The sequence below is a fragment of the Chiloscyllium punctatum genome, chromosome 34 (assembly GCF_047496795.1).
Source record: "Chiloscyllium punctatum isolate Juve2018m chromosome 34, sChiPun1.3, whole genome shotgun sequence".
Classification (NCBI taxonomy): domain Eukaryota; kingdom Metazoa; phylum Chordata; class Chondrichthyes; order Orectolobiformes; family Hemiscylliidae; genus Chiloscyllium; species Chiloscyllium punctatum.
Window position 1 is genome coordinate 67860075 of NC_092772.1, and position 15085 is coordinate 67875159.

At 44.0% G+C, this 15085-nt stretch overlaps 2 long non-coding RNA genes across 2 annotated transcripts in view; both read right to left on the reverse strand.

Annotated features, from left to right (window-relative positions):
• LOC140458924 (uncharacterized) overlaps positions 1–9268 on the reverse strand; it is a 65751-nt gene extending 56483 nt beyond the window's left edge. The window contains exon 1 of the long non-coding RNA XR_011953763.1: positions 9190–9268. This is a non-coding gene — a long non-coding RNA (uncharacterized lncRNA). The remainder of the gene's footprint in view (positions 1–9189) is intronic.
• Positions 9269–11031: 1763 nt separating this feature from the next.
• LOC140458925 (uncharacterized) overlaps positions 11032–15085 on the reverse strand; it is a 35201-nt gene continuing 31147 nt past the window's right edge. Inside the window, exon 3 of the long non-coding RNA XR_011953764.1 lies at positions 11032–11772. This is a non-coding gene — a long non-coding RNA (uncharacterized lncRNA). The remainder of the gene's footprint in view (positions 11773–15085) is intronic.

The window sequence follows — 15085 nt, forward strand, 5'->3', positions numbered from 1 at the left end:
TGTGAATAAGACAGTGGCCTGTGAATGGTCAATACTGTGTGTGAATAATCCTGTGGCCTGAGGATGATCAATACTGTGTAGGAATAACCCTTTGGCCTGTGAATGGTTAAGACTGTGTGTGAGTAATCCTGTGGCCTGTGTACTGTCAATATTGTGTAAAAATAATCCTGTGGCCTGAGGATGATCAATAATGTGTGTGAAAGATCCTTTGGCCTGAGATGGGCAATACTGTGTAGGAATAATCCTGTGTTCTGTGGATAGTCAGTACTGTGTGTGAATAATATTCTGGCCTGGGGTTGTTTAATACTGTGTGTGATTAATCTTGAGGCCTGAGGCTGGTCAATAATGTGTGTGTATAATCCTGTGGCCTGAGGATGTTCAATACTGTGTGTGTATAATCCTCTGGCCCGAGGTTTGTCAATACTGTGTGTGAACAATCCTGTGGATTGAGGATGGTCAATACTGTGTGTGAACAATCCTGTGACCTGTAAATGGTCAATACAGCGTGTTCATTAATGCTGTAGCCATAGGCTGGTCAATTCTGTGTGGGAATAATCCTGTTGGTTGAGAATGTTGAATACTGTGTGTGAATACTCCTGTAGCCTGAGGTTGGTCAGTACAGTGAATGAATGATCCTGTGGTATGAGGATGGTCAATTCTGTGTGTGAATAATCCTCTGCAGTGTGAATGGTAATACAGTGTGTAAAAAAAAAAAAAAAAAATACTCTTGGCCTGAGGATAGTCAATACTATGTGTGAACAATCCTGTGGCCTGAGGATGGTCAGAGCTGTATGTAATTAATCCTGTTGCCTGAGGTTGTTCAATACTGGTGTGAATAATCCTGTGCCCCATGAATGGTCAATGGTGTGTGTGCATATTGCTGTGGACTGTGAATGGTCAATACTCTGTGTGAATAATCCTATGGTTTTAGGATGGTAAATACTGTGTATGAGCAATCCTGTGGATGGAGGATGGTTGATACTGTGTGGGAATAATCCTTTTGGACTGTGCATGGTCAATGCATTGTGTGAATAATCCTATGCACTGTGAATGTTCAGTACCGTGTGTATGCTCAATACCATGTGTGAGTAATCCTGTGGACTGAGGCCAGTCAATACCATGTGTCACTAATCCTGTGGCCTGTGAATCGTAAATACTGTAAATAAGTGTTTGCATAAGGATAGGCAATACTGTGTGTGAATAATAATGTGGACTGTGGATTGTCAATGCTGTGTGATAATCATCCTGTGAGCCGTGGATGGTCAATATTGTGTGTTAATAATCCAGTGGCCTGAGGGTAGTCAATGCTGTGTGCGAATAATCATGTGGATTGAGAATGGCCAATACTGTGTTGGAATACCCTTTTAGTCTAAGAATAGTCACTACTGTGTGAGAATAATCCAGTGGACTGAAGATTGTGAATACTGTATGAGTAATCCTGTGACCTGTGTACTGCCAACACTGTGTAAATAGTTCTGTGGCCAGAGGATGATCAATACTGTGTTGAATAATCCTCCGGCCTGATGCTGGTCAATACTGTGCGGGAATAATCCAGTGGCCTGAGGATGGTGAATACAGTGTGTGAAAAATATTGTTGCCTGAGAATGGTCAATAAAGTGTGCGAATAATCCTGTGTCCTAAGGTTGGACAATACTGTGTGGGAACAATCCTGTGGCCGGAAGATGGTCTTCACTGTGTGTGAATAATCCTATGGCCTGACAATGGTCAATACTGTGTGTGAACAATCCCGTGGCTTGAGGATAGTCAATACTGTATGGGAATAATCATGTGCCCTGTGAATGGTCAAGACAGTGTGTTTGTTAATCCTGTGTCCATATGCTGGTCAATACTCTGTGTGAATAATCCTGCTGGCTGAGAATATTGAATATTTTGTGTATGTACTCCTGTGGCCTGAGGTTTGTCAATAAAGTGTGCGAATGATACTGTGGCCTGATCATGATCAATACTGTGTGTGGTAATCCTCTGGCCTGTGAATGGTCAATACTGTGTGTGACTAATCCTTGGCATGAGCGTGATCAATACTATGTGTGAACAATCATGTGGCTGTGAATGGTCAATACTGTGTCAGAATAATCCTGTGGCTTGAGGATGTTCAATACTGTGTGGGAATAGTCCTGTGACCTGTTAATTGGTAAAGAGAATATGTTCATCAATCCTGTGGCCTCAGGTTGGTCAATACAATGTGTGAATGATCTAATGTCCTTAGGATGGTCGATACTGTGTGTGAATAATCCTGTGGCCTGTGAATGGTCAATACTGTGTGTGAATAACCCTTGACCTGAGGATGATCAATACTGTGTGTGAATAATCCTGTGGACGGAGGTTGGTCAATACTGTGTGGGAATAATCCTGTGGCCTGATGATGTTCAATACTTTGTGAATACCCCTGTGGCCTGAGGATGGATAAAACTGCGTGGTAATAATCCTGTGACCTGTAAATGATCAAGACAGTGTGTGCACTAATCCTGTGGCCGTAGGCTGGTCTATACTTTGTGAATAATCCTGGGCTGAGAATATTGAATATTGTGTGTGAATACTCCTGTGGCCTGAGATTGGTCAATACTGTGTGTGAATAATACTCTGGCATGTGAATGGTCATTACTGTGTGTGACTATACCTTGGCCTGAGTATGATCAATACTATGTGTGAATGATCCTGTGGCCTGAGCATGGTCAATAGAGTGTCAGAATAATCCTGTGGCTTGAGGATGTTTAATACAGTGTGTGCATAATCCTCTGGGCTGAGAAAGGTCAATACTGTGTGTGAATAATCCTGTGGCCTGAGGATGTTCAATACTGTGTGTGAATAATCCTGTGGCCTGAGGATGTTCAATACTGTGTGTGAATAATCCTGTGGCCTGAGGATGTTCAATACTGTGTGTGAAAAGTCCTGTTGCAAGAGGATGGTCAAAACAGGGTGGGAATATTCCAGTGGCCTGAGAATGTAAAATACTGTGTGGGAATAATCCTGTGCTCCGTGGATGTTCAATACTGTATGGGAATAATCCTATGGCCTGAGAATGGTCAGTACTGTGTGGGAATAATCCTCTGACCTGTAAATGGTCAAGACAGTGTGTTCATTGATCCTGTGGCCATAAGCTAGTCAATGCTGTGTGTGAATAATCCTGTTGGCTGAGAATGTTGAATATTGTGTGTGAATAATTCTGTGGCCTGTGGTTGGGCAATACAGTGTGCGAATGATCCTGTGGCCTAAGGATTATCAATACTGTGTGTGAACACTCCTCTGGCCTGAGGATCGTCAATACTGTGTGGGAGTAATCCTGTGACCTGAGGTTGGTCAATACTATGTGTGAATAATTCTGGGGCCTGAGTGTGGTCATACTCTTTTTGTGAAAAATCCTGTGGACAGAGGACGGTCAATATTGTGTGTGAATAATCCTTTGGACAGTGATTGGTCAATACCATGTGTGCATCATGCTCTGGCCTCTGAATCATCAGTACTGTGTGTGAGTAATCCTGTTGACTGACCATCCTCAGTACTGTGTTTGAATAATCCTGAGGCCTCAGGATGTAGAATACTGTGTGTGAATAACCTCTAGCCTGTGATGGTCAATGCTGTGTATGAATAATGCTGTGATCTGTAAATGGTCAATACCGTGTGTGACGAATCCTATGGTTTTAGGATGATCCATACTGCGTGTGAGTAATCCTGTGGACTGAGGATGGTCTATATAGTGTGTGAATATTCCTGTGCACTGTGAATGCTGAATACTGTGTGTGATTAACCATTTGCCTAATGATTATCAATACTGTGTGTGAATGATAATGTGGCCTGTGGATGGTCAATACTGTTTGTTAATAATCCAGTGGCCTGTGGATGGTCAATTCTGTGTGGGAGTAATCCTGTGGCCTGAAGTTAATCAATGATGTGTATGAAAACTCGTGGTCTGAGGATGGTCAATACTGTGTTGAAAAATGCTGTGGACTGTGAACGGTCAATACTGTGTGAGAGTAATCCTGTGGACGGAGGATTGTCAATACTGTGTGTGAATAACACTTGGCCAAAGAATGGTCAATACTGTGTGTGAATAATCCTTTGAACTGTGAATGGCAAATACACTGTATGAATAATCCTGCGGCCTGAGGATGGTAAATAAATACACTGTGTGAATAATCCTGTGGCCTGTGAATTGTCAAGACTGTGTCTGAATAGTCCTTTGCCGAAGGATGGACAATACTGTGTGTGAATAATAATATGGCCAGTGGATATTCAATGCTGTGTGATCATAAACCTGTGGGCTGTGGATGGTCAATACTATGTGTTAATAATCTCTGGCCTGTGCATGGTCAATACTGATTGCAAATAATACTGTGGCCTGTGGATGGACTATATTATGTGTGAATAATCCTGTGGTTTGAGAATGGTCAATACTGGGTGTGAATAATCCTTTGGCCTGAGGATGGTCAATGCTGGGTGTGAATAATCCTGTGACCTGCAAATGGTCAAGACATTTTGTTCACTAATCCTGTGTCTGTATGCGAGTCAATACTATGTGGGAATAATCCTGTCCGCTGAGAATGTTGAATATTGTGTGTGAGGACTTGTGTGGCCTGAGGATGTTCAATACTGTGTAGGAATAATCCTGTGGTTTGAGGGTTGTCAATACTGTGTGGGAATAATCCATGGCCTGAGGATGGTCAATACTGTGTGGGAATAATCCTGTGGCCTGAGGATGGTCAATACTGTGTGGGAATAATCCTGTGACCTGTAAATGGTCAAGACAGTGTGTTCATTAATCCTGTGGCCGTAGGCTGGTCAATACTGTGTGTGAATAATCCTGTTGGCTGAGAATATTGAATATTGTGTGTGTATACTCCTGTGGCCTGAGGTTGGTCAATACAGTGTGTGAATGATCTTATGGCCTTAGGGTGGTCAATACTGTGTGAATCATCCTCTGGCCTGTGAATGGTCAATACTGTGTGTGAATAACCCTTGACCTGAGGATGATCAACACTGTGTGTGAGTAATCCTGTGGACGGAGGATGGTCAATACTATGTGTGAATAATAATGTGGCCTGAGGGCAGTCAGTACTGTGTGTGAATAATGCTACGGGCTGTGAAACGTCAGTACTGTGTGTGTATAACCCTTTCTCTAAGGATGGGCAATACTGTGAGTGAATATTAATGTGGGCTGTGGATGGCCAATACTGTGTGATAATAATCCTGTGGCCTGTGGATGGTCAATGCTGTGTGATAATAATCCTTTGTGATGTGGATGGTCAATACTGTGAATCAATAATCTGTGCCCTGTGCATGTTCAATACTGTTTGTTAATAAAACTGTGGCCTGTGGATGGTCAATGCTAGGTGTTAATGAACTGTGGCCTGTGCATGTTCAGTACTGTTTGTACTGAATGGTCAAGGCAATGTGTTTATTAATCCTGTGGCCGTGTGTTTGTCAATAGTGTGTGGGAATAATCCTGTGGCCTGAGAATTGTGAATACAGTGTGGGAATACTCCTGTGCACTGTGAACGCTCAATACTGTGTGTGAATAATCCTGTGGCCTGAGGTCAGTCAATACTGTGTCGGAATAATCCAATGGCCCATGAATCGTAAATACTGTGTGAATAACCCTTGGTCTAAGGATGGTCAATACTGTGTGTGAATAATCCTGTGGCCTGAGAATGGTCAATACAGTGTCTCAATAGCCCTTTGCCTAAGGATGGTCAATGCTGTGTGATAATAATCCTGTGGGCTGTGGATGGTCAATACTATGTGTTAATAATCTGTGACCTGTGCAATGTCAGTATTGTTTGCAAATAATACTGTGGACTGTGCATGGTCAAGACTGTGTGTGAACAATATTGTGATTTGAGAATGGTCAATACTGTGTGTGAATAATCCTGCGGCCTGTGAATCATCAGTACTGTGTGTGAATAACCTTTGGCCTGAGGTTGGTCAATACAGTGTGTGAACAATCGTGTTACCTGAGGTTGTTCAATTCTGTGTGTGAATAATCCTGTGGCCTGAGAATGGTCAATACTGTGTGAAAATAATCCTGTTGCCTGAGGATGATCCGTACTGTGTAGGAATAATCCTGTGGCTTTAGGGTTATCAATACTGTGTATGAATAATCCATGGCCTGAGGATGGTCAATCCTGTGTTGGAATAATCCTGTGACCTGTAAATGGTCAAGACAAAGTGTTCATTAATCCTGTGCCGTGTGCTAGTCAATACTGTATGTGAATAATCCTGTGCCCTGTGAATGGTCAATACGGTGTGTGAATATTCCTGTGCTCTGAGACTCGTCAATACTGCGTGGAAATAATCCTGTGACGTGTAAATGATCAAGACAGTGTGTTCATTAATGATGTGGCCGAATGGTGGTCAATACTGTGTGTGAATAATCCTGTGCCCTGTGGATTGTCAGTACTGTGTGGGAATATTCCTGTGACCTGTTAATTGGTAAAGAGAATGTGTTAATTTATCCTGTGGCCTCAGGTTGGTCAATACATTGTGTGAATGATCTAATGGCCTTAGGATGGTCAATATTGTGTTTGAATAACCGTTGATCTGAGGATGATCAATACTGTATGTGAGTAATCCTGTGGACGGAGGATGGTCAATACTGTGCGTGAATAATAATGTGGCCTGAGGGCAGTCAATAATGCTATGGGCTGTGAATTATCAGTAGTGTGTGTGTATAACCTTTGGCCTGCAGATGGTCAATAATATAACTGAACAATCGTGTTGCCTGAGGTCGTTCAGTACCGTATGAGAATAATCCTGTGGCCTGAGAATGGTCAATACAGTGTGAGAATAATCCTGTTGCCTGTGGATGGTCAATACCGTGTAGGAAAAATCCTGTGGCTTCAGGATTGTCAATACTGTGTGTGAATGATCCATGGCCTGAGGATGGAGATACTTTGTGTAAATATTCCTGTTCCTTGAGGATAGTCAATACTGTGTGGGAATAATCCTGTGACCTGAAAATGATCAAAACAGTGTGTTCATTAATCCTGTGGCCGTCGGCTGGTCAATACTGTGTGTGAATAATCATGTAGCCTGAGGATTGTCAATTCTATGTTGGAACAATCCTGTGACCTGCAAAAGTTGAAGACCGAGTGTTCATTAATCCTGTGCCGTATGCTAGTCAATACTGTATGTGAATAATCCTGTGCCCAGTGAATGGTCAATACTGTGTGTGAATAATCCTGTGGCCTGAGAATTGTCAATACTGCGTGAAAATAATCCTGTGACGTGCAAATCATCAAGACAATGCGTTCATTAATCCTGTGGCCATATAGTGGTCAATACTGTGTGTGAATAATCCTGTGGACTGAGAATATTCAATACTGTGTGGGAATAACCGTTGGGCCGAAGGATAGTCAACACTGTGTGTGTGTGTGTGTGTGTGTGTGTGTTAAATATCCTGCTGCCCGTGGATGTTCAATACAGTGAGTGAATAATCTTGTGGCCTGAGAATGGTCAATAATGTATGGGAATAATCCTGTGGCCTGTGAATCATCAGTACTGTGTGTGAATAACCTTTGGCCTGAGGATGGTCAATACTGTGTGTGAATAATCCTTTGGACAGTGAATGGTCAATACCATGTATGCATAATGCTCTGGCCTGTGAATCGTCAATACTGTGTGTGAACAATCCTGTAATTTGAGAATTGTCAATATTGTGAGTGAATATTCCTGTAGCCTGATGATGGTCAATACCATGTAAATATAATCATGTGCCCTGAGGGGATGGTCAATACTGTGTGTTAATAATCCTGTGGCCTGAGGATAGTCAATACTGTGTGAATACTCCTTTGGTCTGAGGACAGTTAATACTGAGTGTGAACAATCCTGTGGCTTGAGGATGGTCAATACTGGGTGCGAATATTTCTGTGACCTGTAAATCATCAAGACAGTGTGTTCATTAATCCTGTGGTCGTATGATGCTCAATACTGTGTGTAAATAATCCTGTGGCCTGAGAATGGTCAATACAGTGTGTGAATGCTCCTGTGGTCTCAGAATGTTCAATACTGTGTATGAACAATCCTGTGGTTTGAAGATAGTCAATATTGTGTGAAAGTAATTCTGTGACCATGTAAATGGTTAAAACAGTGTGTTCATTAATCCTGTGGCCGTGTTCCAATCAAGACTGTGTGTGAATAATGCTGTGGGCTGGGAATATTGAGTATTGTGTGTGAATACTAGTGTGTCCTGAGGATGGTCAGTACTGTGTGTGGATAATCCAGTGACCTGAGGATGTTCAATACAGTCTGCGAATAATCCTGTGGCCTGAGGATTGTGAATACAGCGTGTGAATAATCCTGTGGCCTGGATACTGTCAATATTGTGTGTAAATAATCCTGTGGTCTGAGGATGATCAATACAATGTGTGAATAATCCTGTGGCCTGAGGATTGTCAATACTGTGTGTGAATAATCCTGTTGCCTGAGGACGGTCCGTACTGTGTGTGAATAATCCTGTGGCTTTAGAATGGTCAATAATATATAGGAATAATCCTGTTGGCCTGAGAATGGTCAATACTGTGTGTGAATAATCCTGTTGCCTGAGGACGGTCCGTACTGTGATTTAATAATCATGTGGACAGAGAATGGTCACTACTATGGGAGAATAATCTTGTGACCTGAGAATGGTCAGTACAGTGTGTGAACTATCCTGTGCACGGAATACTGTGTGTGAACAATCCTTGGACTAAGGATGGTCACTACTGTGTGTGAACAATCCTGTGGCCTGAGGGTAGTGAGTACTATCTGTTGTCAAAATCTGCTGATGGGTAACTTACATTGGAACAGGAGGAGGCCATTCAGCCCCTCAACTCTGCTTTGCCATTCATGATGATCATAGCTGATGTGTGACCTAACGTACAACTTTCAAAACCGTCTAATTTCATCAATAAACTCCTCTGAAACACACAAGATGAGTGTTGGAAAACTAAACATCTGCAAACTCTGGGACATCAGAAACAAAATCAGAAATTGCTGGAAAAATTCAGTAGATCTGGCAGCATCTGTGGAGAGTGAACCGTTCGTGTCCAGTGATCAGTCAGGTGACCAGCTGTAGCTGACCATTCTGTTGTTTCCGTAACACTGGAACAGGTTCTGGTGCGATGGGAATGAGATTGTCAATAACAAACGAGAAAACAGGAGGACGTACTCGATCAGAATTAGGAATTTACTTACCCCTCCCAGGTGGGACACTCACCGATACAGTCACACTGCGGAGAGGCCATTCACCTGCCCCACATATGGGAAGGGATTTACTCGATCTTACAATCTGCTGAGAAACCAGAGATAGCACAGTGGATTTAGACCCTTCACCAGCTCCACGTGTGAGAAAGGATTCAATCAAATCTCTCACCCGCGGAGACATTTGTGCATTCCCACCAGGGAGAGGCCATTCACCTGCTCAGTGTGTGGGAAAGGAATCACTTAGTCCTCTGACCTGCTGAAACACCAGCGAGCTCACTCTGGGGAAAGGTCATTCACTTGTTCCCAATGTGGGGGGAGATTCACTCAAATGCAGCACCTGTGGAGTCCCCAGTGAGCCCACACAGGGGGAGAGGCCATTCCGATGGTCAGTGTGGGAGAAGGGATTCAGTGATTCATCCCATCCCCCGAGACCCCAGTGGGTTCACTCTGGGTAGGAGCTGTTCACCCCTCTGTGTGACAAGGGGTGTGCTGCGTCTTCATCACGATTGAGAGCCCAGTGAGTGCTCACAGGGAAGTGGTCATCCCCCTGCTCCATGTGGACTGCAGGACTCTGATTCTGATGTTACTGTCCATCAGAGTCAGGAGTGGACCTTGTACATGATGACACTGTTGGAGTATTGATGTTGTTGTTAACCACATTAACTGGGCTGGAGGTGATTGAACTTACATTCCCACTTTCTGAACCTCAGGATGTCTCTCTGGGCAGTAAGTCTCCACAAACAGCAATGTGACAATGAGCAGGGATCATCTGTTTTGATTTAAATTGGGATTATAGCACGGCTGCTTCACAGCATCAGGTACAAGGTTGGAGTCCAGCCTTGTCCAACGCTTTGCGTGAAGTTCCCACATTCTCTCCATTATAGTATGGGTGCCCTCCAGGTGCTCTGGTTTCCTCCCACAGTCCAGAGATGTGCAGGTTAGGTGGATCAGTCGTGCTAAATTGTACATAGTATCCAGGATTGTGCAGACTAGGTGGATCAGCCATGGGAAATGCAGTGTTACACTGTTAGAGTGCTCTGGGAGTGATGTTCTTCGGATGGTCGGTGGGGTCTGATGGGCCAATGCTCTCCTCCCACACTGTAGGGATTTTATTCTATGATTGAGGATAAATGCTACAGAGCAGGGTGCCCTTGGAGAAGGAGCATGTGGTGTGGATCAATGCTCTCGATGCCTTTAGATAGAGGTGGGCACCTCAGGGGAAAAAGTGCTTTATCTCCACCGCTGCCCCCTCCCCCCAACTCTACTTTGATTTAGTCCCTTCTCACTCTGTCACTTGTAATGGTTCGTTTGGCCTGTAATAGGCTTTGTTTGGAAATATTTATTTGGTTACACAAATGGTTTACTGCTGGTGATTATATGTCTAGATTAGAGTGGTGCTGGAAAAGCACAGCAGGTCAGGCAGGATCCGAGGAGCTGGAAAATCAACGTTTTGGCGAGAGGCCTTTTCCAGCACCATTCCTAATGTAGGCTCTGGTTTCCAGCATCTGCGGTCCTCACTTTTGCACTGCTGGTGATTATATGTTAACCAAAAGCAAAATGGCGTAATGATGATTTTGATGGTGGGAAGGTTGCTGTGATCACATTTCTGGGTCGGAGAAATGGGGAAAAAGAACGCTTCACAGCTCATAGAACGATAACTGAAAAGCTGTTAAATCAAACCAAAGGTTCAGTCAGGGAGGGAATATTTCCCTGGAGTTTGAGGAAAGTGATGGTGTCTGGGAATAGACAGGATTTTGTTTTACAGAGGTTGAAAGCTTTAAAACTGTTATATTCAAACAGTTCAATTTATTTTCTTTAATTTTACTTGCGGTGCAAAAAACTCTTACAACATTTTAAAACCAAAATTTACAAACCTTGTGTTAAAGATAAATGTTAAATAAAATCCATCAAACCATCCCTCACTGAAAACTGTTGTGGAAGTGCAATCTCCTGGAGAATCCCTGCCCCCTTCTTCCTACCCGGGCTCCATGGTTATATACATACCTGGGAGATAGCAGCAGGAGGCCATTCGGCCTTTCAATCCTGCTCCACCATTCAATGGGAAACAGCCGACCATCCAGCTCAGTCTCCTGTTCCTGCTCTGTTCCAATCCCCTTTCATGACTTTATCTTGAAGAACTATATCCAAGTCCTCCTTTGGCTTCACTGCCTTTTGTTCCAGTGGCGTTGCGGTGTTACTGTGTGGGTGTAGGCGGGGGTAATGTGATGGTGCTGCCTCCTGGAGGATGCACTCAGCGTCCCTCTTCATCCTGCAGTAACATCAACTGGGTTTCAGCAACGAGAGATAGAACCCATTTCCAGGATATGGGCATCACTGGCTCAGCCAGCATTTATTCCCCATCTCTCGTTACCCTTCAGAAGATGGTCGTGAGCTGCTGTCTTGAACCATTCACAGTCCATTTGGCGCAGAGAGACCGACAATGCTGGGAGGAGAGTGTTGCAGGATTTTGGCCCAGTGATTCTCCATCTTTGGTTCTTCAAATGTTATTTAACTTAATCATAATCTGCACATGATTTTGAGATTTCAGTCTGCAAATCTTCACTACCTAGCACCCTGTATAAAGGAATATGTACAGGTTAGAAATTCAGAACAGACAATTCTAATTTCTCTGGAATATCTTTTTCCCCTTTCTTCCCCCAAAGCTGTAACCCTCCAGCCCACTTACTCTCTCCCACCATTCTGACTCCACTACCTACTAATGTACACCCTCTACATTCTCATGGAGTTACTGATAAACAGATCCATGGCACCACTTCCCGTCCCTGGTTAGAGTCTGCACCCTTTCTGGGTTCACTTCCTTTCCCTTCAGTTGCTGCAAGTCAATAATGTAACAGCAGAATGAAACAAAAGGAAACAGAAAGGGAGGTGGCAGATCCTGGACAGAAGAGGAACCTTCAGTCTGAGAGAATGGGTCAGATTCTTCCTTGTTTCCCATTGGTCAATTCCCAGTGTTATGACAAGTTGCGAATGGAACTTGGTCCCATCTGGGCGTAGTGACACTATGACCCCCCCCTCCCCCACCTGATCAATACCATAGGCAGATGCATCCCTTTTCCTGCCAATCACAGTGTGAAATGCTTTCCGATAGTTACTCCAAAGAACATGCTCCAAATCCCGCCCACATTCTGTACACGTACAATGGTGGGTTTCCCCACACACGTGTGGTCCCTGCCTCAGGGACTGTGGGAGTTGTAGTCCCCATGAAGCCTCTGGAGACCTGTCCCTGGAAAGTGAAAGAAAGTGTGGGCTGGAGGGTGTTGTCGATAGGATATCGATTCAGACACACAGGACATGTGGGCTGTCACTGGGATTTACTGAGACATCCACTTAGACACCTCGATTTCTGACGTAAGGAATATAATTCAGCCAATTGTGGGGTGGGGAGGTTATTAATGGGCAGCAGATTTTACGCAGAGGTGGCTCAGTGGCTAGCACTGCTGCCTCACAGCGTCAGGGACCCGGGTTTGATTCCAGCGTTAGGCAACTGTGTAGAGTTTACACATTCTCCCCATGTCTGCATGGTTTTGTTCGATGCTCCAGTTTCCTCCCACAGTCCAAAGATGTGCAGGTTAGGTGGATTGGTCATGCCAAATTGCTCACAGGGTCCATGCATGTGCTGGTTAGGCAATGAGCCACAGGAAATGGAGGGTTACAGGGAATGGGTGGGTCTGAATGGGATGCTCATCATAGGGTTGGTGTGCAATCGACGGATGAATACCCCGTTTCTGCACTATCGGGACTCTATTCTATCCTCATGAGGACGAATGTACCTATCTCAATGTGTTGTGAATCTGGAATTTCCTATTCAAAATGCGGTGGATGCCAGGACAATGAGCAAATTTAATGAAGAGATACAGATTTTTAATTTGCAATGAGTTGAAGTGTGAGAGAGAGCAGGCGGGAAAATCCAGCTGAGACCGAGGTGAGCTCAATCACCACCGTATTAAATGGCGGAGCTGGTTCGAAGGGCTGCATTGCCTCTCCTGTGCCCAGGGCTTATCTTCTTATGGTACTAACCAGAAAGATGAATCCAAAACTCACCATCTTCACCAAAGGAGATTTTCAGAAAGAGCAGGATAGTCAGGTGGATTAGCGTTCCAAACTTAGATAGTGAGGAAGCGTGTAGGAGATAATGGTTTTGCAATTTTAAACGGAGGGCTGACAGTGATTTATGGTTTTAGACTGTGTAGTACACTCACACCGTCCAGAATATTCTGTTGTGAATATCTATCCTGTACTTTATTACAATGAAACCAAAACACCCAGGAAACATTGCCTCCCCTCGTAATCTGATAAAAAGACTTGTCATTAATCTGGTTGAATTTAGAACACAGAAGGAAAGCGGGAAGATTAAATCCAATCCCAAAATACTGTGCTTAAACAAAGGAGACTACAATAGGATGAGGCAGGAGTTGGCTAATGCAGACTGGAAGCAAAGACTTTACTGTGGGACAGTTGATGGACAGTGGAGGAATATCAAAGTAATTTTTCAAATTTCTCAGCAAAAATATATATCAGTGAAAAGGAAGGACTGTAGGAAAAGGAGTAATCTGCCATGTCTAAGGAAAGAAGGGAGTCTGAAATTGAAGTAGGAGGCATACAAATTGGCAAAGACCAAGGATAAATTCGGAGATTGGAAAAACTTCAAAGATCTACAGAAAGCATGATGGAATTGGGGATAAAAAGTGATGAGTAGCTATGCCCAGGGCCAGAATAGCAGTTTACCCTGCTAGAGGGAAACCTATTGTGTGGGGAACATATGGCCTCTGTAATTGTTGAAGCACGTAACTGTTACCATAGAGATAATCCTGATCAAGTTCAAAATCACAGCACACTCCAAAAGCTTGCACTTCCAAATAATCCTGTTGGACTATAACCTGGTGATGTGTGGTTTTTAACTTTGTCCACCCCACCCCAACCCCAGCTCCTCCACATCACCATCCCGATAGACAGCCCCACGGAAACTGAAGTGCCTGTCAGGTACTTGAGGGAGCCATGGGGGTGTGAGGGAGGGGTGTGTGGTTTAACCACAAAGTGCTGAACTGAACTAGATTTTTGAACTGCCGTTGCCATGGACAACGCCAATGGATTACAATCAATGATCAATAATTCACTCCATTACAACAATCCCATTTTCATAGCTTTTTCCATGATGCAGGAATCCTTTTGTCTTTCTGGTTTCATGGTTAATTGTCCTCATACAAAACCAATCTGTGGCTTACCTGTTCCAGGGAAATGTGCCATGATTGTTTAGACTTTCAAAAACCAATGAAATCTCTCTCCACAGTCCCCACGCTAACATGGACTTCACTGTCTCAGTACTTTTTTCCAGTCACACTGACATTTGAAATATTCGTCCATGGACAGAATGCACCACCTTTCCATCCAAATGAAAAGTTCAATGATATTCAGATCGGCACGGATCCAGTAACATGAAGTTCAATTTGAATTTCTCAACTGCAAACCCCCCCTTTCAATACTCTATAACAGAGAAAACAGAAAGTGCTGGAGATCCTCAGTCGGTCTGGCAGCATCTGAAATGGTGACAGATGCAGAAAACATTGCAGCCTTGAAGAAGTGTTGAGATGATCACACCAGGCACGTGTGCGTGATGACCGGTATGGAGAAGATGGGGGCAGGGATCTCTTTCTGGAAGGGCCTTGGTGAGACCACACCGGAGTACTGTATACACCTTTGTTCCCCTTTTCCAAGGAAGGCTCTCCTGGTTATTGAGAGAGTGTAAAGAAGGATCACCAGATGAGTCCTGGGATGGGAAGATAGTTAAGGACTGCAGATGCTGGAAGTCAGAGTCTGTACAATGTGGACCTGGGGAGGTGCAGCAGGTCAGGCAGCATCAGGGGAGCAG